The sequence below is a fragment of the Eleginops maclovinus genome, chromosome 13 (genome assembly GCF_036324505.1).
Source record: "Eleginops maclovinus isolate JMC-PN-2008 ecotype Puerto Natales chromosome 13, JC_Emac_rtc_rv5, whole genome shotgun sequence".
Classification (NCBI taxonomy): Eukaryota; Metazoa; Chordata; class Actinopteri; order Perciformes; family Eleginopidae; genus Eleginops; species Eleginops maclovinus.
The window spans coordinates 13,071,206-13,098,568 of NC_086361.1; the positions used below are offsets into that span (position 1 = coordinate 13,071,206).

At 39.1% G+C, this 27,363-nt stretch overlaps 1 protein-coding gene across 1 annotated transcript in view; it reads left to right on the forward strand.

Annotated features, from left to right (window-relative positions):
* Positions 1-27,363, forward strand: part of tshz1 (teashirt zinc finger homeobox 1) — a 141,144-nt gene that overhangs the window by 56,778 nt on the left and 57,003 nt on the right. Inside the window, exon 2 of the mRNA XM_063899993.1 lies at positions 25,831-25,918. The gene's annotated coding sequence lies outside the window, so the exon portion shown is untranslated. The remainder of the gene's footprint in view (positions 1-25,830; positions 25,919-27,363) is intronic.

Consider the following 27,363-nt stretch of genomic DNA (forward strand, 5'->3'; position numbering starts at 1 on the left):
TTAAAAATGGACTTTTTCACTGTAGAAATGTTGGAATAACACATTCGTCGCACGTCAAGTGTAAGGACTCAAAACTGTCTACTTTTAAGCACCAACTGAAAGTTATTTAACAAGTTTTGATTGAATAAACGAATCAAATATGCAGTCAAAATGAGTTGTAATAGTAAAAAGATTAATATGATAGATACTCCATTAACCCATGTATGATTGTGTGCTGTCAGAATGGCACTTGAATGTCTCGTTGAGAAGCAAATGGTTTCTGATGGCCATCCAGGATTCTTCCTCTTTGAAAAGCCCGGATCAAACGGGCTCTCTCTTGTCAGCGACTGAGCGGGAGAGCTTCCCATATGAAGGAACGATTGATTGACAGGTAGACATAGGTTGGCTTTTTAATTTCCCTGCCTCGCTTCGAATTAAACCTCTACCTGGGATAAAAGCATAGGCTATCCTCCATCAAGAACGCCCAAATGATAGGAAATGGAAATTCTGATTAGCTAAGGATGAGGGATTTTCAGACTGCTGGATATCCCAATAGTGCTGACGGTTGACATTTTTTCACGGAGATAAAATAGTGATGACAATTGTCTTTTTAGGGATTTTGTCAGTATTAGTCAAACAGATAAAACGCGTACGGTTTGGAAAAAAATGGGTCCCATTTGTAAAGCTGTGATCTTTTAAATATCCAACAAAGTGTTCATATTAAAACAAAGGGAAGAAGTTTTGCTATAATGACGCATTTTGGAACAGTACATAGTGAAAACATTCAAAAGAAATACAAAATATTATTATGTTTTACTAAAAGAGGACATTTTAGTAATCTCTTAACCATTTTAAGGTCCTTTGCTCAAGCCAAACAGAACATGTGTGCACTTAAACACAACTTTAAAATCAGTGAGGTGCAGCAGAGGATAAATTTAAGGCTCTCCTCTAAAACATACATCGCCTGAAACAGCTGTTTGTTGTGAGGGCGCCTGTTCCTCTGACAAGACTGAATAGCCACCAGAGAGTAATAGTAAATGTGCGGCTGCTTTTATTGTGTGTTTTTTACGAGACAACATACATTAAACCCGCTGTAGCTGCAGTAAATAAAGCGTGTTGTAAAACTGTGTTCGTGAAAGAGCTTGTAAACATAAACAGCAACAATGAGGTCAACATCCGAGTAATTGTAATGCTGTATGAGCAATGAAATAAAACGTAATGCTTCAGGACAAAAGGACTCGGCAGTGTACCTAAAGTTCGTGGTGATGGAAACGTGTTGGCTGTTGAACAATTCCAAACTATAGCTTTTTCTGTTGGCTTGCACACACAACTTTCCTGAACTAGCATTTGTTTTTTTTCCATTTGTCCAGAAGCTTTTCAGAGAGGGCCCAGCAAAAATGGTGGTCAAATAGTGTGACTCAAAAATATCCAGCTATATATAAATATATTATATTGGACAGTTCCACCATGCAATTTCAGAATCAGAAACAGGTTTATGCCAAGTAGGTTAACAGTAGGTTGACTTGGTGTTAAGGTGCATACATGTACACACATAAAAATAAAACAAAAATTGGGACTGTGATAAAAAAACTATGATAAAATAACTATAATATTAAAAATACACCTATATTTGAAATATGGGTGTACCCGTAGAAATTAAATTACAATTGGAATGAATGATGTGCATTTTCAATGTGCAATGTGCTGAATTCAGGGATCTGCAGTACTGACATTATTATAATGAAAAACAAGATTGTTTAACTTGGTGTTTAGTAATGTAATGCGTAGAGTCTATCATGTGGCTGAGGGTCAGTGTCAGTGGGGGTCCAGGGGCTTGATGAATGGCAACATTCAGTGCCAATGCAGGAAGTATTGTCTTTGTCAAAAGGTCATTTTTTTCAAGCATTTTTTGGTACACTGTCACAGATTGGAATGATCTTTTGCCCAATACTCAAAATATCTTTGAAGGCAAACATTTACACTTTGGTATGAGATGTGAAGAACAAAAACACGTCATTGAATTTAGTTTTTTTTATTCAAAATTGTTGAATTTATTATAGAATGGAAATGCCTCTAGCACAATAGTCATGAGCTTTTTCACTTTGTCTTCATGTCTAATGATAATCTGACAGATAGCACCTGCAATATCAGTGAAAATGACTCAGATTGTCCACATTTACTAGCTTCAGTTGTTAACATAGCATACGTCGATGCATGGAACACTTGATTGTAATGATCAAAATGTTTAAATATCACCATTTTTCAGGTTTTATGATTTGTTCACACTGAACATTTTAGGAAGCAAAACATTTTGAAAGACCCTCTCATATATCAAGTTGTTCCCCACATATAAACACATATTTTAATGTACAGATTAAGCAAATTGAAGTTTATTGATTAATGTTTTAAAGCTAGAATCCTCTAAGCTGTTTTAAATGTGCCTCGGAAAAAGTTGTGCTTTTGCAATGAGATCAAGAAATTCAAACATTTGATTTGTAGCAACTGAGTTGAACGTATTCACTGAGACAGAAATGACAGCCGGCTTTGAGATTCCTTTTACTGATCACGTTTCATTATGTTTGGCAAAAGGGCCTGCGCCATTACCATGAGTAATATCATAAGTTATGAATGAGGCAAACGGCAAATGGCATAACACATCAACACTTGGGGCATCAGCGCTCATTTGGAGCCGTTTGAGTGTCACTGCACACTACATAGGCCCAGACAGCATTAGACGGAGAGCAAAATGAGCTTGACGTACACTTCTCTCCCTTCAACATGACTTCATTTCATAATGTGACGCCGGCCTTGCTGCAACCCAACTCATGTCAAGCTGTTACGGACCATCCGCACACAAACTCATACACACTGACTGGGATAATCAGTGGAAAAGTTGACTCGGCCCCATCAGCATCAGATGTTTTGTTTCTTTCAAGCATGTTTTAAGGATTAGCACATAAAAGCCAGTGAAGGCTGTGGTCTGTCATGAGCACTGTAGGGGGATTTGTGGATCATTATATGAGCCGCTCGCTAACTTGAGGCTTTAGGGAGAAGAACTTGGGGCCCCCTGCCAGGGAACTTAGTCAGGGGGCTGAAAAGTTTTGTCATTTGATGTTTTACATTTTGTCATTAGCAGCCGTCTTATATGATTAACAGCAGAGCCCTTCGGTTCACCCCTTCCTGCTCGCTTCATTTAACTATTTCAACCTCTTCATACTGGACTGCGTTAGTTAAGAGCTCATAGTCTAAGAACGCTCAGTCAACATTAGCAAGAATGTTAAACTTCCTCCTTAAAATTGCCAAATGCTGTCAAACCAAACTTCTATTTGTTTTGAGTGAATTCAAGAGCAAATGGAGTAGAGTGTGACAGCAGGGTGCTTTCAGGGCAAATTTCAATATCTGACTTTTGTACAAATACAAAAAAGACAAGTTGTTTACCAAACTGCTCATCGGATCGCTTATTGATTTGAGCTGAAGCATACGCAGCGATAACATGATGAAAGAAAACATCCAGCCTGATGATGAGATGACTATGTTCTCAACATCTCAAAAGGAAACTGGAAGATATTTAATTCATCACAGTAAAATACTCTAAAAAGATTTGAATCTGTGGCCCCTGTAAAGAGTTGTTCTTCTAGAAGGAACAACATACTCTAAGTACCTGTTTTGAATTATATTTATTATATTCATGTTTGATTGAGATTGTATTTTTCCAGTTCAGTCAGAAATAGGAATGCACATAAAACAACACATCCATAAATGTATGTATTGTATTCTGCAGATTGTTATAGGTAATTGCCGCTATTGGAAAACTTAAATACAGATTACAATACAGAACTGGTCAGCCTGCTTGTCAGGAGTTCCACTGCAGGAAGATACAAATAAGTATGTGCATTGGCATATTCAAAATCTTTACATGTGTGATTCAGGCTCCTAGATAGATGTTAATTAAACGTCTAATAAAGACACTGGAAGGAGATTAGCCTGAAATAAATTGTATTTCTCTCACTAAAAGTACAATAATTTCACATGAGCTTCAGGGGATTATGGTGAGGTACTGTGCATAAGAGTAACAACCGCTCACTTCCTTCAGATGAAACATAACATTGATTTTAGTAGAAGATATGAGCTGCATTTCAGACTATAATTATCAACACAACTTGTTCCCCTAACTAGTGACCAGCGTGCTCTCCTTGTTAAGATAAGTCCACAGCATGTCCACTTTTATGTTGTAACATTGATAAGTAATTCAGAAAAATCTAGACAAAACTATATTAATTAGTTTTTGTTGTATTTCCTTTCTCAGGAATTGTGATGAGAAGCAAATATGTCCCTCTGTTGGTTGGCATGGAGTTACCTGCACAGCTTGCCAATCACGCTGACTGACAGTTCTCAACTTGGAGAGTCTAATTTCTGTCTGTTTTTGATTGGTTTGTCAGCTTTCATCTGGGGACCCTATTTGGTACATTTTCTTACCCTGAAAGGACATGTCTGTCAAGATGACTGACAGCCCTCAGGCCCTGTGTGGAGCAGCAATGATTCCCAGCAGCCTGCTCTGCAACTAAAGCCTGCTACAGTGTAAATCAAATCCCATTATACACACAATGATGCAGCTGATTGTCCAAAAGACATAGGTAGAGAGTTATTACCTCAAGTATGAGTTTTCAGTCAATCGGTCGGTTGAGTAAACATGCAGCTCACTATAATCCAACATTTTATGGGGTTTTATATTTTAAAATGCAGATGAGTTAACCACATGGCCATAAACTAGGGTAAATTACTCTTTCTTCAAATACCTCTCAAGAGAACTATGTCACAATTGAAGAATAAGGTAAAGGTTGTTGTTCGCGCAGACAATCATTTGTATAATGAGCAAAACATTTGGAATAAAAATCCAAAAAACCAAAGCAGTATTGTATACTTTGAACTAAATGCTAACAGCATGTTTACAAACTTATTGTTTCAATGATTATCAGAAACAACTATATTCTTATTGTTAATAATGGATTTGTTGTTATTGCAATGGATAAATCACTCTCTACTTTATGCTTTGTTTATTAACTCTATATTATTCCTTTTTCCAACCACCTGAAAACACGTGGACCCAATGCCCTTCCTTGTTACCCCTCATGTCGGTTCCCTGTTGTACCGAGCTCAGCAAAGCTGTTCATTAGTGATGTAGCGGGATCATTAACATAGTGACACTGGGACCTTGCCGTTAACATTAAAGCGTCCAAGGTGAACTGGTACACAGCGTTCGATTTCAATTAATATGTTGCTCAACTAGGATTTGGGAATGGAATTGGAGCATGCTTCAGTGAATGAATTTACTTGGACACCTTGAGACAGATGAGGATGTCAATGCATTGAATTCCCCTTGGCAACCGTGGCTCTCAGAACACAGCCTGCCACTATTTGTGTAACTTTTGAACCAAGCCATTCTAGTACCCATTGCTATGGACCATAACAATTTTAATGAGGTTTTCCATTGGTTTACCACATCAGCAATGTTAGTGTTGCATTGTGGTAAAAGGGGCAACGTTTTGAAAAGGAAAGATAATAATTTGAATCTCCTAATTCTACTGCATCAATTTGAATTCTTTTTAAACGGACCATCGTTAGTCAAACAATGGTAAAACAGTGCAATGCTAAATACTTGATATCGTTTTGAGATGAGGTCTAAGGTTTGATTGATCTAAGACTCTTATCAGCTAATGAGGCAAGATATTTCATTATTTCACAGCAGGGATGTTGTGGTTTGATCACCATATCTTATCACAAAGTGCAGAGAAAAACTTCATTGTTGCTTTTGTGAGTTTAGATATATTGAGAATTAGTGCAAAGTAAAAAAACTGCTCTCCTTCCGCTTATTCATCCTAACCCTTTTCAAAATGTCTGGGTAAACCCGGGCCTGCAGAATTTGCTTAGGGACCAGATTGCGTGTATAGCCCAGAGTTACCCACATTTATAACAAAAAATGTGCAACTGCTTTTAAAATGTGTTTATAATCAAGCTTTAAACAATTTAGCAATTAGAGACCTTTCCCGACAACAGCCTATTGAAGCTGTCTGAAATTGGAGTATCTCAGTTGTATTTATGTAATTTAAGTATCATAATAAGATAAAAATGCATTTCATTGTCACTATTTTTCGACCATGAATGCATCAGAAATGAGCATTTGAATGTCTTTGTAATATACCTAAAAGTTCCTTCTGGGAAAGACTACACTGTTGTGTGTATTTGTGGTCTTATCAGTGTGTGTAAGTGTGTGTGCATGTTCCACAAGCGGCAGGAGAGGACGTTCTTCCATGTGACCCGCGGCTCCACAGGGCTTTATCTCCACCGGTGTTCCACATTATTGATAGCTGCAGTGATATTGACAGGCGATGTGGTGCAGGAAAGGGAAAATAGGAGTTTGATATGACATATTGTGCTTCTCAGCAGGTCCCATAAATAACTTTGACACGTTTTTGTATGCATGGGAAGGCCTCTGATTCAGCCTCCCATAAAAAATAAACTTCTATTATGGAATGTATTTGTCAAGTGGTGCGGTGATGGATGGACTAGTGTTTAGCCCTTGGCAGGTGGATGGGACCCGCCACAGCAAGCAGCAGCAAAGGCTTGTGGGGAGGATTTGCTAAGCAACTGTGGGTGGGAGGTGGAGGGGTGTCTGTGCAATTATTCAGCATGAAAGGGAATCATTTCAGCACCTGCTTTCTCTTTCCCATCATGCATTATTGTGACAGGATAGTTTCATCTTATACAGTGACAGTAGATGAGAAAGAGGACGAAAAGGACATTAAAAACCCAGCCATTGGTGCAAACGAGTTAGTGTGTGACCCTCCAGAGGGGTCAGGAGATAAATCTGAGGGGTCTTAAGATAATCGATGCGATTGAATAGAATAGCATTGTCCTTTTTTGTTGTCTTCAATAAGACAGTAAAAGAAAAGCAACAACCGGCATGTCCCCTTAAGCCGTTCTTGCTTAGCTTCATTGATTCATTTTAATGCCTCAGGGCCCCGCTCGGCATGCTGGTTCATTTCATGACTTCATCCTCCACAGTCTTGAAGACGTCTTGTCACAATAGGAAAAACATGCACACATACACACGTGGAAAAACAGATGCCATTAAAAACATAATTTTGCTTGTGTGGGACCAAGTTTATGTTCTAACGTGTTGTTGTGAACGTTTTGCAGGGTTTTGTCTAAACCGGCTAACTCAGCTCAGCGTGCACTCTCATTCCAAAATGCAGAATTTACCTGTGAAAGATGAGGCAAGAAAACTATATTTCTGGTTGTCAAAAACGAGGTAATTACTCAAAAAATATGAAAATAGTGTCAAATCGACCGACAGCTTTGTGTTTATGGAGCTCTGAATGAATAGGGGATAGATGTCCGATGGTGGACAAATGGCAGGCAGCACGCTTACACTTAAACTGTGATTTCTGAATTAGATTGTTTCTTTTACTGTCCTTCTTTCTGTAGAGGAAGTAAAGAAAACGTAACTCTGGATTTATTTGTTGTTTGTGGTGCAATATACAGCTCCGGAAAAAATAAGGGAGAACTAACAACATTTTTCTTACGTCTCAGTCTCTACATGTATGGCAGACATTCGGGTGTCTGTTGAATTCCAACACAGTGAAAAAATTGTTAGTAGTTCATAGAATACAAAAAAAAAAAAGTTTAACTCGAAGACATCACTGTATATAATAAAAGCAGAGAAACTGATCATGCTGAAGTGATCTCTTCTTTTTTTCCCGTGCTGTATGTCTCAGCAGCTTCAAGACATGAAGAAACTATTATTTTCTGCTTCGATCAAATGCATTATTTTCTCCAGAAAATGGGCAGGGCTGTAATATTAGCCAGAAGTGACCTAATACTATATTTTTCTAGAAAAAACCGTCTTGTATGTTTTTTTGATGGGGCAGATTTTCGTCAGGACCACCTTGACTATTAAATTGTTAGAGAATTGTTGACTTTTGACTTTAGGGCCTAGAGCTTTACTTGTGTACACTCTGAAAACTGTCCTTTGAAGGTCCTTATCATATAAATAGCTTCCTCCTATTACCTCCTCTTGCATGCATAGCAATCAGATGATATAAAAATCAGCCATATCTGTGCAGTGGGACTCCTTTTTGAGCAGTCGCCCGTAAACTTCCTGAACCAGAAAGCGTGTGATGGAGAACACTTAGACCCTCTCATCCATTTCACATTTGTTCCAATCAATTATTGAAGTAGACAGCCAATTACAAATGAGAGGATTTGAGTGCCCGGCTTTCGTTTCTCCAAAGGCTTGCATTAAACGTCTCTTGGTGGTGAATAATTGGTGCGATTAATTTACTGTTGGGCGCAAGAGGTGTTTTCATCTGTCCGTCGGAAAACGGCCCTCCCTTATATGATTTAAAGTATTAAGATCATGGAGGGGGGCTCGGCTCATCAGCGAGCTTTAACAGGTTGAGATGAAGTTTTAATTGTGTTTTGATCCATGCGATTACATATAGCATTCTAGTTTATAATCTGCAATTACTCCCGTCTTTGTACTGCTAATTGGGATGGTTGAGTAGCATTGCATGCAAATGAAGAGGGTTGGGCAGGGGTCCAAAAAAATGCATTTATCATTTCATGTATTCACACCATAAGAGATGAAATATGGACTTGTTTTTTTCATCTTGCTTGTTGCTATTGATTACTCCTACAATGTGTTTAATTTGATGGCCAGATTGACAGCAAAGTTAGTTTTCAGTCGGCACTGAATGGTCATAACAGACTGACGTTCCATGTTGATGCTCCAACTCTGGATCACTTCCAGTTTACTCATAAATATTATATATATCCAAAGAAGCTTTAGTAGAGGCTGAATGTGGACTTTTAACTGTTTGTCGTTTTAATACAGGACAGGAGAAGTGATTGAGTAGTAAGCCCTCTAAAAAAAAAAAACTTGTCCTGTCCTTGCTCTAAACAATATTTTGTTCTAAAGAGCGATCAGGTAGAGGACAGGGACTGCTCGGGTTGGTGATCCTCCCCGAGCATCAGGGGAAGCACAGGTGTGCAAGGTCAGTGCCCCTTTTCTCTGGAGACTCCCCTAAGGGTAAATGTGCCTATGATGGAATAGAGTGGCAACAGAGCAGACGGGACGACTGCTGTAGGCCCGTGGCACTCCATCACTCTCCCCGTCCCTGCTAACTTCCCAATTTAGACATTCTTCTACTTCGTACTGTATGTTTCCAGAAACGGCAAACTAATTCATGCTTTATATGGTATGTTTATTGCCTCTTTAAGATTAGGAGTGAAATCCCAGGTCAAATGTGCAGTTGTCTTGGTGTTTGTCTTGGTTGATTTTGTAAATGGGGGCTGTGATGCAGGAAAAAATGTCACACTTGATCTGAGCTAGTATTATCGTAAAATCACCTTGGAAAACATTTATTTTTTCAGTATTAAATAAAAAAGATTCAGCTTACTTTTTGCATTATACAATGAGGGCATTATTTATTATTTGATTTGAATTGGAGCATTATGTGGTCAAATATGGGCAGGGTAATGTTTTCCAAACTAAAACAGTGGACATTTCAGATCGAAAATTTGAATAATGTTATTTGCCCAATGAGACATTTTCAGCAAAGTCTAGAGTATGATGCTTTCGCTCCCTGTTTTTGGTTAAATTCTCACAGATATGTTTTTTTTCTGCTCTGATGTTTCTATACCAGCTTTGTATTAGGAAGTAAACAATACAAATGCAAAACAATGGGCCTTAAAAATGCTCCTACATGTATGACTCAAGCTTGATATTTCTGCATCTGATATAAAAGTCATAACACAGAGGCAAGGACTTATAGCACTCACCCTTATTATTGATTGCACGATCTGCTTTTAAATCCACATTTTCACTTTAATTGTCAACAACTAGAGTTCTGTGCTGGATAATGTAAACTCAAAGTCTTTTTATAGACAGTACGGAAACCTCTAAGAATGCCTCAGAGTTGTCCTCATGCCATTCAGCCTCACAGGTTGAAAGAATATGTAACATCTGCTGGGCTTTGCATGCAGATGTGACACCATATGTCTTCCTGTGATAGCTAGTTGACTCTCTGTCGGTTTCATATCATGCTAATTTGAGAATTTGGTCCCTACACGTTCACATGGACCATGGGCAAAATCAGTCATCTCTTTGTATTGAGTGTGTATAGTAAGATCTAAATTCTGATCACACCACGCCTCCACCTTCTCCCATCATAAGTGTAGCGCCCACACACTACACAACTACATCGACACTCGCAGCCCACTTGTTTTATTCACATCCCTGAATCCAACTTGCTAGTATTCAATCATTTTGATTAAAAGAGCGATTTTGTCCTGAAACTGTGCGGGAGTTGGGAGCCCCATCAGCCAATGACATTTGAGGAATCATATATTTTCATAAACTTTTAACAATGTCAATGGGACATGTCTTCAATCTTAGCCTCACAATGGCAAAGGCACTCAATCTTCCTTTAGCTCTCGACAGAACATTTGAATATGAGCATAGGATTATTAATGTGACAGTTCAAAGGGGAGCATCATGCAGGGGGTGGGGGGGATTTCTGCAGGTGGCTTTAAAAGGAAAGTGCTCAATGTTTGCTTCAGGTTAACCATTCAGATGTGCTCTCAGCATGATTTCCTTTCTTTCCTTATAATGGATGAAATTATGGATTTTTCATTCATAACAAGCTGTGCCGTTTGGATGGGCAGCAGTTATTATCATAATGTCTAAGCAAAAATAGAAGTGAGAAAAAACTAAAGTAAATTAACAAGACAGATTCATCACATAAAGGAGAGCAGTTTTACCGTCAAGAATGATCAAAAGTGAATATTGGCATTATATCGTCTTAATTTGTGAACATGTTAATCCTGAAAAGCTATTGAAAAATCAAATATATATGTCTTTAAAATGTGCTGGTTCCAACAGAATTTAAAGTTGTTACCAAGAAATATAAAAGATATAACCGAAAGTCCACTTAATAAGTAGAGCTAAGTGATATGGAGAAACCAAAATATCACAATATTTTGACCAACATCCTTTAACTGTAATGCAGTATTTTAAACCAGGGTAATACAACTCTTATGCCATTACAAAATATGAATAATATCAGAAATGAAAAATGCTTTGCTGTAGACTCTGTAGACAAAGTGGTCTTTCTTTACGACTGACAAAATTCTGGTTTTCTTTTATTTGAATTCAATTCATCAATCCCAATATCACGGCCCTTGCTTGATTGTCTCAGGTTATGGGAGTGACTGTTGGTCAATGTTTGCATTGATCGCTGCAGTTTTAATCAGCATTGCACTTCCTTGCAGTATTAACGAGTAGACCTTTTCCACAGCTGTAGCTTTCAACTCCCTGAAGCACAACTTTTGCTCAGCCATTGTGTTCTTCTTTGTATGTTTTGTTGCGTTCAGCAAGTTCCTTTATTCTCCCTCATCTGTTTGTCTCCTCCTGGACAAGTCACATACTTTTCCACCTCCTGCCTCCTATCTCCTCCCTCCTTCCTCTCTTTTGTCTTGTGTATCACAGCTTTCTTGTCATAAGAATGAATTGAATTTGTCCCCTTCAGTGCAAACAACAATAGACAGAGTGGGGACCTTACAGGAAAACAAATCTCCAGCTCCTGTCCCTGCTGGGGATTGGATACAGTATGTGTGTTTGTGCACGTGCATTGCTGATGAGGCTGAGGGGGCAGATGAGGAACAGGCCTATGCCAAAGAGCTACCCAGGGTCATTTATTAACATGTCATCCTCACAGTGTCTGTTGGACCAGCGAGAGATCCAGACAAATGGTGTTAATAATAATAAGTAGCCCTGTGGTGAGACCAGGAGGTCTGCTCTGCTGTCCGTGCTGGGCACCTGATGCTTATTATGAATATAAAAAGGGTGATACGTTAATGTCTGCAGTAGTGTATGCAGCAATGCAAAGGCCTTCACACTCCACATTGGGATTGTACGTGCTTTAAATAGATGCTTCTTCCCCTCTTTTTCTAGTGCGTATTTTTTCCTCTGCCTTCAGGCTTTTGTACCAGGACATTCTGCTGGCGAATTCCCAGCAGTTTAGTGCCTCTAAAAGTCCTTCTTGCTCTATATATACATTAGTGGTGTCAAAGTCTTAAATTAAAGGGACACAACTTATCAAATAGACTTGCTGACAAGAGCCTAAAGTGTCAATGATCCATGACCAGACACTCCATCACCCTGACTAACCGGCACACTGGTGGTTACGTATACACATTCAAGGACACCTTATACCCCTCACTTTACAGGATGAGCCATGCATCATCTCACTTGGGTACATGATTTTTGTTTCCACCCGTCATGCGTACCAACCCTTCCTTTCTCCCTTTGACCCTAAATGGTGCATACTGTTTGTTGTTTTGCGCTAACCTAAAAAAAAAGGTGCAATACATTCAGATTGTTTTGTGGTTAATAGATCCCGACTGATTCATTTAGACATGGCCGGTTTAATCAGCTGGTCACACTATATCATATTGGTGTATATAAAGTAGTCAGTATGTAAGACATTGAAGCAGGAAATGGCAAAAATGTATTAATTTGACTTTCAAGGCAAGTTGTTGTTCATTTTAGACTTGAGTTTGTCATTTCGCTGGCAAGTCTATTTTTCAACCAGAAATCATTTAGTTATGTTTGTTTATGGCCCTGACCCTAATCCTAATATCTGTTTTTAAAGCTTGGCATCAGCCTAAAAATAAAGCAGTATCAGCCCCGCATTACTTTACAGCCGTCCAGGGCACTTACATTTTGCTGGTGCTTTTATGAAAGTCGTGCAAGAATTGTAACTCAGCACCTTGTAGCTGTTTCCAGAAGCAATCATGTTGTCGACACAAAACTCACAAAGGCTTGAGGAGGGTTATACATGTATTGGTGTAAAGAAAAGTTACTTTGCTTTTTTACCTTAACTGTCCTCTATGATATACATTTTCGTACAGCATGAAATAAAAAGTAAGTTGTAAAAAAATCCAAAATTTTAGAGGGTTCCAAAGCACTGGTAATTGCACATTAAAGACACTTTGCAGTAAATGCATTTACGTTTGTTACATCAGATAAATTCCATCAGAAAGAAACAATGTTTTTGAATTGTACAAAATGTAAATGAACCACTGCATGGGTCTGTTAGTAGATTATCATTCAAAATCACCCTGACTCTAAAAGAGGCAAAGGGTGAAGAGAACAAGTTGATTAATGAAAGAAGGAGAAATATATGAAACTCAGTATGCACAAGTAAAGCTTCATGGAAATAAAAACAATGGTGAAATATGTGACTTGGTTTCAATGGTATTCAGAAGCATTCACTGGAGTCAGTCGTTTTCATGCAGCATCCATAATGGTATCATACAATAGCATTTTGTAAAAGGGACAAGCTCAAACCTAATTTCACATAATGGTGCCATTGACAACATTGTAATTCAACCTTAGTACATGACCAGCGGAGGTCTGTTGCAGCCATTCAGACCCCAAGAATATGCCTTTTATAACCACATTTAATTAATTGCAGAGGAAGGGAAGACACAAAGACAAAATGGCTCAGCTTTAATTGGCTTGACCGAACATTTTCATTACACAGAGGGTATATCTCTCTCCGACAGTTTCAAAGACCAAACTTGGTCTTTTCAGGAATTATTGAGCTTTATGGGAGCCGGGGTGATTTGTACCCATTTTATGCATGAAATAAATGGAGAAATACAAGGTCCTTCATTGCAAAGGTTTGCAAGGTAACTTAAGTCTTTTAATTTTGCTCTGCATATTGCTAATAAATGTAACTTTCTTCAGCAAATTACATTTTAAAGTTTACATTATACTATACTAGTAAATCTGCCATAACAGCTTTGGAATGGCCCCTGTATATGTGCATTATGATACAGAGCTGTAAAAATCTAATGGATACTGTTTAATTTATACACTATAAGACGTGCTAATGTAAGTTTACTGCCGTCATTTATATATTATCAACATAATTCACCAGTGTCAATTGCCATCACTTTCTCATATTAAAGGCAGGCTGGATATGATGGTATGTGCAGCTGCCTTCATGCCGGGTTTTGTCTCTGTTGCTCTAAGCTTTATCAGATATCCGTTTAATTTATTTGGTAATGGTGCCTGGTGAATCTGCATTTCCGGAGGCATCCTGAGTGAGTTTAGCATTCCATTAGCTGCTACATTTTACAGCTGTCATTCAGATTTACCTGTGGTTATGAGCAAATATGCCACACTGCTATTGTAAGCCTTATCCCAGAGCAATAAACTGTATGTTCATGCAAATTCAGAGGCGTTCAGTGGTGATTATGATAAGTGCGGTAATCTCCTTATCTCATCACGGTTTTCTTTGGTTACTGAAATGTGCTATGAAATGCAGCTATACACACAGAAAATGAGCAAAACTGCAACTAATGCCACAGTCTTCCCCCCTTATGTTACCCCTACAGCATTGTGCTGATGGTGTGGAACTACCCCAACGACATCAATCACAAAGTTCGAATCTGCTAAAAGTGCAGTTACCGGTGCAGTTATTTTATCGCAGATGCAGAAGAAATGTGTAAGCCTTGTTTCACACTTGTTTTACCAGCTGGCAGTCGTATATATTTCCATGCGGCCTCAATGATGATGGATATTTGCACGCTCTCCTGCCGCTTTCTACAGGTCCACGGAATCCTTTGTGAAGGGTTGGTCGGACTTGCATTGCACGGTTAGGCTACAATGGCAAATCTGCCCGGCAACACAAAGGATGATAATCAACATCAATATTTCATAGCATTTCAGTCAAAAACGTCATACTTAATAGCCTGTCGGTCAAAGCTAATTACCCGGTGAAGTAACACAGACCTGCTGTTACATTCTGTTGTTTGCTATTAAGGCACTCTGTGACCTCTGTGACCTTGCAATAAATCACACATTTCCTTCAATATATAAGCAGATATCTGTTGTATCATCTGTGCAAGGACATTGGCTACAATAGAAGCAGAGTGGCAGACACAATAAATATTTTTTAAGGACTCAACATGTCATCTGTAAATACCCATAAATGCCATTACCTCACTTCATAGCATGTAGCCATAAACAAGTGATGAATAGAGTCTCCCAGTGCATCAGTACAACAGGTTTCTAAGAGGCCATTGATTTTGGATTTGAGAGTGTGTGTTAACGTTGAGCACTTACAGCAACTTGCTGACAGTACAGCAAACACTCTCACAAAAGCTATTAGCGGCGTGTTAATGCGTTCAACGCCTTTTCACATAAGCCAAGGTCACATATTCTTCCCCGCTCTGTCACGTGTCAAAAACAGTCTGAGGTTATATAAACCGAAACATGCCGAGATGGGGGGAAAAAAACAGTAAAGTTTTGTGGTTAATTATGCCACATAATTCAATTTTGATTAATAATTAATGTCTCCTTTCCTAACTAAATATCTATAATTAATCAACAAGTCATAGCAAGAGAGTAGGCTAATTGGTTTGAAAACACAAACCTGAATACTTAATTCGTAGAGGAGGTTGACATCGCTAATTGCGGGAGTAATCAAAGCTCCACCCTCTGGGATTTGACGAAGAGATTGGTAAATGGGGGTTAGCGTGATCCTTCATAGCATTATCATGACAGCTCCATTTGTAACTGGATGAATATCACCAATGACACAAACAGTAAATGGCAAAAGCCTTGCTGCATTAGGCTGTCTGAATGATAAACTCCTTGAATCGTTCCAGGAGTTTCACTTAAGACTAACTTGTAACTGTTTTTACTTGAGTCTCTCAGGCAGCATGCAATCAGTGTAATGTCTCTGTTAGCCTGTGAATACCTGTGTGTGCCTCTGCTACTGGATGAGCAGAGAGAGGCCTGAGAGATTCAAAGCAGCATCGAGAGCGAGTGACAGAGAGGGTTAGTTTGTTAGGGAAAGCCCTGTAGTGGAGGAAAAACAAAGAAACAACTATAAGTGTTCGCTGCTATCCAAACTGTTGCCAAATTCCTAAAAAAAACTAAAAATGGATCACATAAGTATAGCCTGTTCATCCTTGTATAGCTTCTCTATGTTTTTTCTTTATTGATGGGACACTCAAAAAGAAGTAAATAGTAGCAACCACAACCAAAAAGGATGGAAAGATCATTTTAAGAAATGATTTATTATTAAGAAATAACCATCACATTACATTACATTTCATTTGGCTTACGCTTTTACAAAGTACAAAAAACATAGAGAATCAAACTCCGAACAGCAAGGAAAGGACAGATATATTCACTTTAAGCAAGTCCTACCAATATGAGGGCTGGTGAATTTAAGCTTACTCTATAAAGTGTTTTCTTCTTTTTCTTTGCAAGCGTTTGATTCCCAAGATGAAACCGGACTTATCGAATAGGACCTTTTGATACTGAAAAAACTAAATGATGCATAAAAGTGTAATATTGTTTTGTCTTCATTAATACAGTAAAACACAACATTAATACACCTTTTTAATAATGTATGGTGGCTTGAAAAGTTGGCACATGTAACATATTTTAGTTATTATGTCCACCACGTGTCTCTGCTTTTTCTGGGCCGTCCAAAAGTTTCCCTCCTGAGCGGTTTTACGAGCGATTGAGACAAGATTAGCTTCCAGCACGGTGTACCTGTTAACACATGACTTCTGTTGATGGCTAATTTGCACTGGATAAGTGTCTCCCAAATTTCCGAGATGGGAGTGCCATACACCATTTATGCATTGTCATCACACTAAAAATCTACCCTCCGTTACACATAACCTCCGATAGGGAACCGTTTGAGAGGTAACAAGACTGCAAACAAAGGAAATCACAGCTGCAGAGAGCAGGTTCAAGCCGGGGGTGTGATCTCAGTTTGAGGTGAAAGCTGCTTCCAAGTGCAGCCTGACCTGATAGATCACAAGTCAGAAGTTTTGGAAAGAAATTAAATGAGCTTGCCAACAATCTCAGGAATCCCATTTTGTTTTGAACTCCTTTTTAAAAATGAAAAGAAGGCTCAATTTCTATGGTTGCAAAGTAGTTGATAACTCTAAGCTATAAAGCCTCAAGTTTATTTATTATTTTCATTACGGGTCATGTTGACCTTGGAGTGGCATTCTTTCTTCATTCACTTCTTTTTGTGTCAATTTATACTTTAATTGGACATCTATTTTTGTCACCAAAAAAAGATTTATTACCAGCATGCAGGTGAGAGGGCACTTGGCTGAAATTAGAATACTCTTTGTCCATGACATGGGCACATCCGTGGAGGGCTGCAACCTTGGAGGTTTGTTCCCTGCTGAAGGGGAAGCTGTTTGTGTGTGTTGGAGGTACAGTGTAGGTATAGAAACAAAGAAATATGGTGAGAGGAAGTCAAAGTGTGGGTATTTTCCAGGGGGAAACTTCACCAATGGGTCCCCACTGGCCTGAATTCACAGTTGGGGTGTTTTATCTGCTTTAAAGTGTCACATTCTGTACCTGGCAAGGGAAACATATTTTGAAATAGGATGTATTAATAATGCAGTGTCAGAGTACCATGATATTAATTTACTTTAATGCTGCTGCTGCTGCTAATAATTTAACTTCTTTGGGATGGCATTAGAAAGTAGATACTTCTATTATTCCCACCTGGGCCCATTGCCACCAATATCTTTCTGCCTCAGAAAAAACCTTTTACATTGATTCCAAAACTACTGACCTTTTGTAAGCGGATCTAGTACAAGCCAGATCACTCGAGGCATCTAGTTAGTTAGCGGGTCAGTATCATTATAACGTTTCTCTGAAATACACTAAACTCACTATGGACAGATACAGACTGTAGTTTTGATCATGTTAAATAGTGAACAATAGATTTGTATGTAAATTGTCAGTAAGGGCGCTAGTTGATATTGGCTGTTAGCTGTTAGCAGCTGATGGGCAACACAGTCCTGCTAGTGCAGGGTTCATTGAGTTATGGTATGATGTGTTCAGGCTCTGTTCAGTGAATATGATTACTGGGTGAAGGTAAATGATAACATTATCATGTTTTCCTGTTGTTTAGTTCTTGCATAATTTAGTTTCTGTAGAGAAATCCAGTTGTGAGAAGATGTTTTCACAACAGTATGAAAAATATATTCCAGAGGGAAATATGACTTCTAACTTTCTAACAAAAAAACCTTTTAAATTTTAGAATTATTTAACGTTTTTTCCTGGTTTTAATTTGGTTTCAAGTGTTCGACCATTGATATTATTGGCGAAGACTACTACAGTTTTGATATGTTGAGGTGTTAGTCTCTATATAATTGTATTGGCCAATATAAGGTGATTCAGTATACAGTTATCAGTTCATTTGTTAGTAAATGATTTAATATAAAACATTTCTTTGTAACAACAAGATGTCATAGATGAGTTGACATATTTTTTAAGTTCTTCTTGTCTTTACCCTCTAAAGTCTCTACAGTGCTGGAACACACTCTCTAAAAATGTGCATTTCCTTTTCTCATCAGCTCCTGAGGATGTTTTATTTCCTGCTGCCCATCATTTCTAAATTTGAGTACAGTCCGGAGCGCCACATGAGGGTTAGGGGCTAATTACGGTAATTGATTGTAAGTGTTTGATGACAGCTCCCCTGATGCTGGTGAACAAGTGTGACGTGGGCACTTAAAGGCCTGCTCACCATCAGCCGCGGATTGATCCGTCTGATCAATAGTCTGTGCACATAGACGACATCTGAGAGGGTTCACGTGTGGTACTAATTGTGAGCGGCGTGTGTGGTTTTCCTACTGTAATTATTTTCCATGCTTAATGCTTTGGCAGCTAGTAAACCTCTGCTTTTTATGTCTTAACGGCTAGGAAATGACATTTGTACCATTTATGGAGGCAACAGTCACATAAGGGACAGAACAAGGAACAGGCTGGTATTCCTTTTATAAATTGGTTGTATTAATGAAACTTAACTCACTCGTGGGCTTTCTGCTACAGTAGGCTATGTTGTTTACAACCTGTAACCTTCCATCAGAGCTGTGGAAGGGATTTATAAGGGGACAGTGAAAGACCACAGTATTAGAATGGGATGTAACATGGCCGTAGAGCAACCATTAATCTCCCTCTCTGGCCCTTTCCCCCCCTCACAGACTTTTTTCTATTCAACAATTTCCCATCACTGTCAACTTCGGGAGCATCAGATTAGAAACTAAAAAAATCCGCCTTCGTCACAGCTGAGGCTCAGGCTTGCCAAGTTGGCAGGCTTCTGTGTCGGGCATCGTTCGAATGTGTCCGGTCTGATATTTCCCCTCTATCTCCCATGACCTGATAATGTGAACTCTCTAATGAAGCTATTGTGTGCCTGTCCGAAGCCATTGTCTTCCGGAGGGAACTTTCTTTTCTCTCTCCGACACGCGCTGCGCTCTGTGATGAGCGCACCTGTAATGGCCAAATCTCTCTGTCTGCTGTCTCCCTTTCCTCTCTCTCTTTCTCTGCCTTATCATTATTCTCATTTTTGGTCAGATTCCCTCTATCTACATAGGCAATTTATTTTCTTTATTTTTTTTTACTCAACCTGTTTACCTTTTCTGATGGAAAATGCACCAATGGAGGAGTTTGATGCAATAATTTGAGTCCAAGCAACATAATTCAAAACCTGACAAAAAAGATAAGGGAAGAAAATATTTGTATAGTTTTTTTTAGAGGTATGTAATGAGTCCAGGATTCTAGTTGACAGTCAATATGCAAACAATATAACAGAAGATAAGATGTTAGAAAAACACATTAGAGATCCTGAGCAATGATACATTAAAGCTTGGCTTCCTGTTTCAAAGAAAACGTTAGTGTTGGCATGTATTTACTTTACACTGTACTCTTATTAAGATGTATAACTGGCCCATGGATGTTTAAGTGACATTGTACGAGTTGTGGATTCTACAAACTGACCAGTTTTTTTTTTATCCATTGGTGTCGATGAGCAGCTACCTTTGCATGTTCATGGAAGAATGTTGGCCAGAGAGTTATTTCTGTAAGGTTACCCAGCAACCTATATGTTGAATATCATAGTGAAAGATTTAACAGTTTCAGGGTTTAGTCTAAGCCTAGTAACGGGTGCTGCACCCTCTTACTTTGAGTGTGCGCCCTCGTACCAAAATGATGATTTTTCCCTGTAACCTTTTTAATTGATGCCAGAAAATAATATTTAAGTTTGTCCAAAACTGTATAATTACTCAAAAAATCAGAAAATCGTGACAAATAAACCGTCAGACGGTATACACCGCTCCGAATAAATAGGTGATGGATGTCCAGTCGGTCTGCCGGTGGCAGGCAGGAGGCTTACACTGAAACTGTGATTTCTGAATTACATTGTTTATTTTACTGTCCTTTTTTCTGTAGAGGAAGTAAAGAAACCATAACTCAGGATTTATTTGCCGTTTGAGGTGCAATATGTCTCAGCATCTTTAAGACATGAAGAAACTATATTTTCGCTTCGCTCTGATGCATTATTTTCGCCATAAAGTGGGCGTGGCCGTTATTTTGACTGGAAGTGACGTTAGCACCCTCATAATATATTTTTCTAGAAAAAAACCCTAATATTATACTGAACCCATTTTGACAGCAATTTTGGCTGTGTTTATCACATATTAAGACTAATTATGATCAACTCTAATTGGTGGTTAGAAAAGGTCATAATCCACCCCTAATGCTTCCAGCTTTACAATGCATTGAAATAATGAATTTTGGATAGAATCTTGTTGTGCTCTTGCTGCTCTGACAAGCGCTCTTTAAATTGACTCTGCTGTTACTGACCACAGAGGTGTGCATTAATTCATTGAACACTGTAATGACACTAAAGCCTGTGTGAGTCAGTGTTTGTTGACGCTGTTGTTATTTATCTTTTGTGTTCTCACGGCTCATTGTGCTCTGAACTCGATGAGGAAAGACAACAAGTGAAACTGATTTACATTTGTTTCTAACACACCTGTCATAGATTGAACTGACTGCTGTTTAAATGTCATATTCCACTACATTCCCCCCCGACAAAGGAAGAGATTTGTTTTTTCTTTACCCTATGAAAAAGAAAACAGTGTGGATGTGACTTCCTTCTTACATTTCTCATTTCCTTATGTAAACAGTGTTGAGTTAGAGGATAACACTTTACGTGGATGCGTGAGTAAATTTCTCTTTCATGCCAAGATTTCCTGAAACTCATACCCAGAGTGACACACACACACACACACACACACACACACACACACACACACACACACACCGTGCGCCCGCAGACAGTGAGAGCCGAGCACACCTTTGATGAAGTGAGCTAAAGAGCCTTTGATGTTGTGCAAAGTGTGTGAGGCTGATTCCAGCTGCTTTGTGCTCTTCAAGGCCGTCCTCCTACGGCCTCTCCCACCAAATTAGAAATGGCACCTGTACACCTCCCTTATTCTTAAACAATCAATTACTGTTTTCCTCTTGTTTGTCTACCACATATCATATTTGTTTCATTATGTTCCTCTCACTGAGGGGGGTGTAGAGAAGTGCCAAAGAGAGAAGCACTTAGGTGGTAGTGGAATAAACAAATGCACTGCAAAGTCCTATATCACAAATTTGTTAAATTTCACAATTGGTTAAGGGAACACATTTAACTGAAAACTATGACTGCCTGTCTCACCGGTACTCGCCCCATATGCAGTGGCGGCGCCAAAGTTTCTGGTTCAACTACGGTGGGGCTAACCCACACAGCGGTGGGGCTCAAATCAATGCCATAATTTCAATGTGAATATATATTCAATAAAACAACACCCTCCCACAGCTAGAAATACACACACACACACACACACACACACACACACACACACACACACACACACACACACACACACACACACATAGAGAGACGGTATAGTTACTTTGTCCTAAAGCCATATATAGTCTACCACACAACAGCCAAGAGTCAAAACACATCTCCAACAAATTAAGTATGCTAATTAGGCAACAAGACCGCAGCAAGGAAGAGCACCACCACTACCCAAAAAATGTCGGCAGGCGAAGCAGAAAGTTGCGTTTAAAAACAAATGTATCCATGATAAAGTTTGACCTGAGCTTAATAGGCTACGAGCACAATAGAACTTCGGGTTAACTTCCGTGTGTTGAGTGTACGCTCGAATACTTCCGGTAGGTTGTGTTGTTGTGGAGATTGGAGACGCTAGTTTAGAGTAGCTGTTTATAATTTGATTGACAAAGTTTAAATATGAGTGGATTTCGGGTGAAAGAGAGGCGGTTGGCGTATCAACACGTGAAAAAGACCGCTCTCCATTGTTGTGTACCACCTTGTACGAATTCATCGAGGTACAATAGTACTATAAGCTTCCATAGCTTTCCAGTGGATGTGTCGGTGAGAGCCAAATGGATGGTAAGAGTATGGCGGGACGACTTCACCCCAAGCAAGACGAGTCGTGTTCGCAGCAGGCAAACATCTGCTGAGTTGTATTGTAATTAATAAATTGTTTATTTGAAATCTATATCAACTTGGTCTCCTTCGTGTTGTTTAATTTCCTCAAGTGTGGCTGACTCATTGAATATTAGTTGGTTTTATGGTAGGGCTAACACAATTCTTGGTTGGGTTGGTATAGCTATAGCCCAACCAAGCCCTACCCTGGATCCGCCTATGCCCGTATGTTATAAAGTAGACACATAACGTGTGTTGTGTGATCTATTATTTCCACCCGTAGAATAGTTCAGTGTTTCCCAAAGATCTGAAATATACTTGTGGTGGTAGCCAGGCACGAGCACGTGGTGCAACAACATGTCACGTCTTCTAAGTTAATTCCAACGTCGTCTTCTCTTTTTCTTGTAAGGTCTCCCTTTCTGTTGGTTGCTTGTTAGCAGACCCTTTACGCTACGATAGCAGAGCGAACAGGTACAGGAGGCATAGAGCGAGGTATCATTGTCCACTAGTTAATCGATCGCAGATGGCGTCGTGCTCGCGGACGGATAAAAAACAATAAAAAAACACATGAGTTGCGAAATATACTTTGGCAGCTGTTAATATACCTAGAGTAAAGTCTATGTGTGGGGAAACCCTGTAGTTCTGATCCTTTACTAAGATTTAATGAGTTTGAATAAAACATAAAAAAGTCCTAAAGTTTTACATTTCAAAGCTTAAATTTACAAATGTACTTCAGTTAAGAACAACAAATAAAGCATCGCCTTGCAGCTGAAACATTGGCAGTACATGGTTTGAGATTAAAGATATATGGAATGGGTGATAAATTCAAATTATAGATATATGTTCAAGTTAATGTAGCAATTTTGTTTAAGTTAGTAAAATGGCCTGCTCAGTACGTAACTTTTACACGTCAATTAACTAATAACCACATTTAGATTATTCTTTATCAAGACATTGTTAAAAACCAAGTCAATATCTAGTTCCAGTCAGATCTACTGCTATTGAAAGTTTTGGGGGTTTTCAGCAAATGCATTATTGATTGTGTTTTGAACGCAATATCAAATAAATGTAGTGGAATAAACAGCACCAAATGCTTCCCTAAGTTTGACTTGTGTAAAGCCAAGGGACTTTTGTTCCATCTTAAGCACTGATATGTATTCATAACTATAAGCCTTTACAAACTATATGTTGTGCTGCTTTCTCTGTTGTTTACTGCCTTAAAGCCGCACACAGCAGTACAACAAAGTGCACAGCAGTGTTGGAGCGTTTTATATTTTCCAGGTGTGCCTGTGTATGATGAAGCCACTACAGAAGCCTCATACTATCAGGAAACAGCTGTCCAGCTCTAATCTTTTTATGAGCGATATGCTGTTTTTAATGAAAGCCCTCGCAGCTCTCCACAATCAGCTAGCCATATCAGAGCTTATATTTCATCCTGCTATTGTGATGTCATCACCGGGCGCAGGCATAATACATAATTCCCTGTGTTATGACAAACTGTGGCCCCGGGCCAGAGAGGTATATGAACGCTTTTGGGCCCATGTCAAGTCCATGCCATTTGTGCTGGAATAATGGCTCTGGGCTTGTTGGTGGATCATATGAAATAAGGGCTGGCATCGAACAAATAGGTCAGGGCCATTTGAATAAAAAGTGTAAGAGTCAAATGAATGACTTTACAGCCGCTTAGATGCCTGTAAACTACCTCACTCCTTCCCAACACTTCTTCTCTCTCTCTCTCTCTCTCTCTCTCTCTCTCTCTCTCTCTCTCTCTCTCTCTCTCTCTCTCTCTCTCTCTCTCTTTCTCTCTCTCTCTCTCTCTCTCTCTCTCTTCTCTCTCTCTCTCTCTTTCTCTCTCTCTCTTTCTCTCTTTTTCTCTCTCTCTCTCTCATTCTCTCTTCTCTCTCTTTCTCTCTTTTTCTCTCTCTCTCTCTCTCTCACATGCATTTAGTTCTCTAGATAGTTGCAGCAGAACAGCAAAATGATTATAAGAACAGTCATTTTGTTTCCCATTAGTTTTCAACTTGTACTGGTTTGGTTAGATAAAAATAACGTTCAGCAGACCACACATTTGTTTTTTGATTGATAAATAATAATAACTACACCAATAAGCCTTAGCAGGTAATGCTGAATCAGAGTGATCAGAGTCGTAGGAATGCAAGTAACAGAAAATATAATGCTCCGGTAATATAGCGGCCAAAGAATATCTGTGTCAGAGACGTTCGTTGTTGTCCAAAAAGGATTTTATGAGCCACAAAATTACCTTGAACATGGATCCATATAATTACATTTGAGTTCATGCTACCTATATTGTACTGAAGATTTTGTTACACCACTAACTTGTGTAATGAATATCTAGTAGCTTTAGAAAATCTAAAATGATTGTACAATTTCAACCTTTGTTGATGTTTTCTAAAACTAAGGAGCTTTAGACACATTTCTGAGCATGTTGCATTGTTGAGGTGAATGAGCAGGAATCCAACAGGACAGGAAGCATAATAAAAAATGAATGTAACTAGTTTTAAAATAAATGCAGGACTCAAAGGCTAATGTCGTCGTGGTAAATCCTACCCCACCTGTATCAAGTGTTTGAAAATGTATGATACAGCCGGGCGGATGGTGGCTCCAGAGACACAGGGTTGTTGTTTCAGTACTGGCCCCCAACCTCCACTCTCTCAGCCCCAAAAATCTTTATCTGCTACATGATGCATGAAAGCACACTGTCTTCTCATACAACTTTACATGACCCCTGACCCCATCTGCACAGATGCAATATGACCTAGCTGCCACCATCCATTTTGGCCTGTGGAGCAGATTCCATGAATTTTTATTATCCTGCATGTGTATGTCACTCGGTTTGGCTCTTTCTTTTGATCCTCATCGCCACCAATATGTCTTGGAAATACATAGCTTGGCGCTCCAGGAGTAAGATGTTGAGAGAGATCTTATAGTCTATAACATAATGTCTTTGTATTTGAAGTCCACAAGTCCGTAGTGATCTGCAGAATACATACTTGGCGTGTGTGTGTTTGTTGTTTAATGTAACTGGCAATTTCAACAGAATTGCGACTGATTTCCAACCGCACTTTTCCTGGCAAACTGAAGAGTGTTGATGAATATTTGAATTCCTATCTTTTTATACATGTTGGCACTCAGTTGAAATGCTGGCATTGTCACTTGCATGTTTTCAAATATGTTCTTTCCAAATATTTCAGCCTATTCTGCTGATTTATTTCGGCACAATATCCGGGTAATTTTTAATTACCAAATTGGGTTTTTTACCAATTTGTGTACTGCACCCGAATGTAGCTTGATTATTCCAATGGAGATATGTGTGCTTTCGGCTGGCATGAGGTTTCTATGGTGTGTGGAAGGAGTGTCTGTCAGTCTGCACCACAGAGAGATGCCTGTGTGTTCATCTGTCTCATTCTGTGTCTTTTTTTGTTTCCCCTAGGAGCCTCTCAAATTGTCAGTGCCATGCAACAACTATATGTTCCCCAGAGGGAGCCCAAATATCCAGGGAATCAAGCGTCATTTAGCCTGTAAGAGCCTCTTTCTTTCCTCGACACTCTGCATTGCCTTTTATTTCCCCCTCTCTTCTTCTCCCTCTATCCTTTCAGCAGTGCAAACATTCACTCTTTGATTTCACATTAGGTGGTCTCATTCATTCTCCCTCAAACCTCCTCGCCTTCCAGCCCCTCTTATACATCACGTTTGAATATTTTGTTGTCTTTTTGGACATTGATGCATCCCCGGATAAAAGGAACACCTATAGCTAATGGTTTATTTTGAATGATCTTGCCCTTGAGCTTGATGTTGTTTTGTTTTAAAAACTTAAAGTAAGGTTGATAGATCATTTTTTGTTTTACAAATACAGAGTGAAACATCAGGAATACCTGTTCAAACATTACATGTACTTCTATGATCAGAAAGATATCATAAACAGATAACCAGGGGGGAAAAACAGCACACAGTGAAAGCATCATGATCCTTTTGCATTTATGAGCATGGACTTCCCTTACATCCAACGTCATTATGTTTTTGGAGTGAAACCATTTTTATCTCCACCTCTCTGTTGGGCCACACACAATTGCACTGTTTAACTGTCAGAGATGAAAGGGATAAAGCAGGGATGAGGACGTGTGTGTGTGTGTGTGTGTGTGTGTGTGTGTGTGTGTGTGTGTGTGTGTGTGTGTGTGTGTGTGTGTGTGTGTGTGTGTGTGTGTGTGTGTGTGTGTGTGTGTGTGTGTGTGTGTGTGTGTGTGTGTGTGTGTGTGTGTGTGTGTGTGTGTGTGTGTGTGTGTGTGTGTGTGTGTGTGTGTGTGTGTGTGTGTGTGTGTGCGCTAAACAGGCTGGAAATGAGATACATTTTTATCAAGATATCCAAATGTGATTGGTCATAGTGATTGGTATCCATGGAAGCTAAGTTACCGGGGGCAATTTGTTTCTCAGAGTATAATAAAATGCAAAAATAAAACCCTTGTACGTCTTGTTAGAATTTTGATATAAATGATTATGTAACACATGTCTACATGCAGAGAGAGAGAGAGAGACTCTGTCAAGATGTGATGACTCAATTCCTTGACAAGCCTGACACTGAGCAGCCATTTGGAAACTGAGGGATATACAGGATGATGAGGATCTGCCACTGCCTATTAATTCAACCTTTTATAACACATATAACTGCGATATCTTGTGAAAGAAATAGCACACAAATGAATAAAACTATCAAAGTATCCATAAAAGCTTCTCAAAAATGTCTCTACAGTAGGACTCACACTCACGTTGCTGGTGTTTGGTTAAGACCGAACACTTTTTTATTACACATTTACACAGCCAGTTGAGAATCAGCAGTTTTCTCTTTAAAGGGGCCCTCTTATATTCGCTTTCAGTTTCAAATGTGTTTCTTCTTGAATGTTTCCATGCTTTAATGTTCAAAAAGGTCTTTATTTTGTTCATACTGCAGCACCTCTTTTCACCCTCTGTC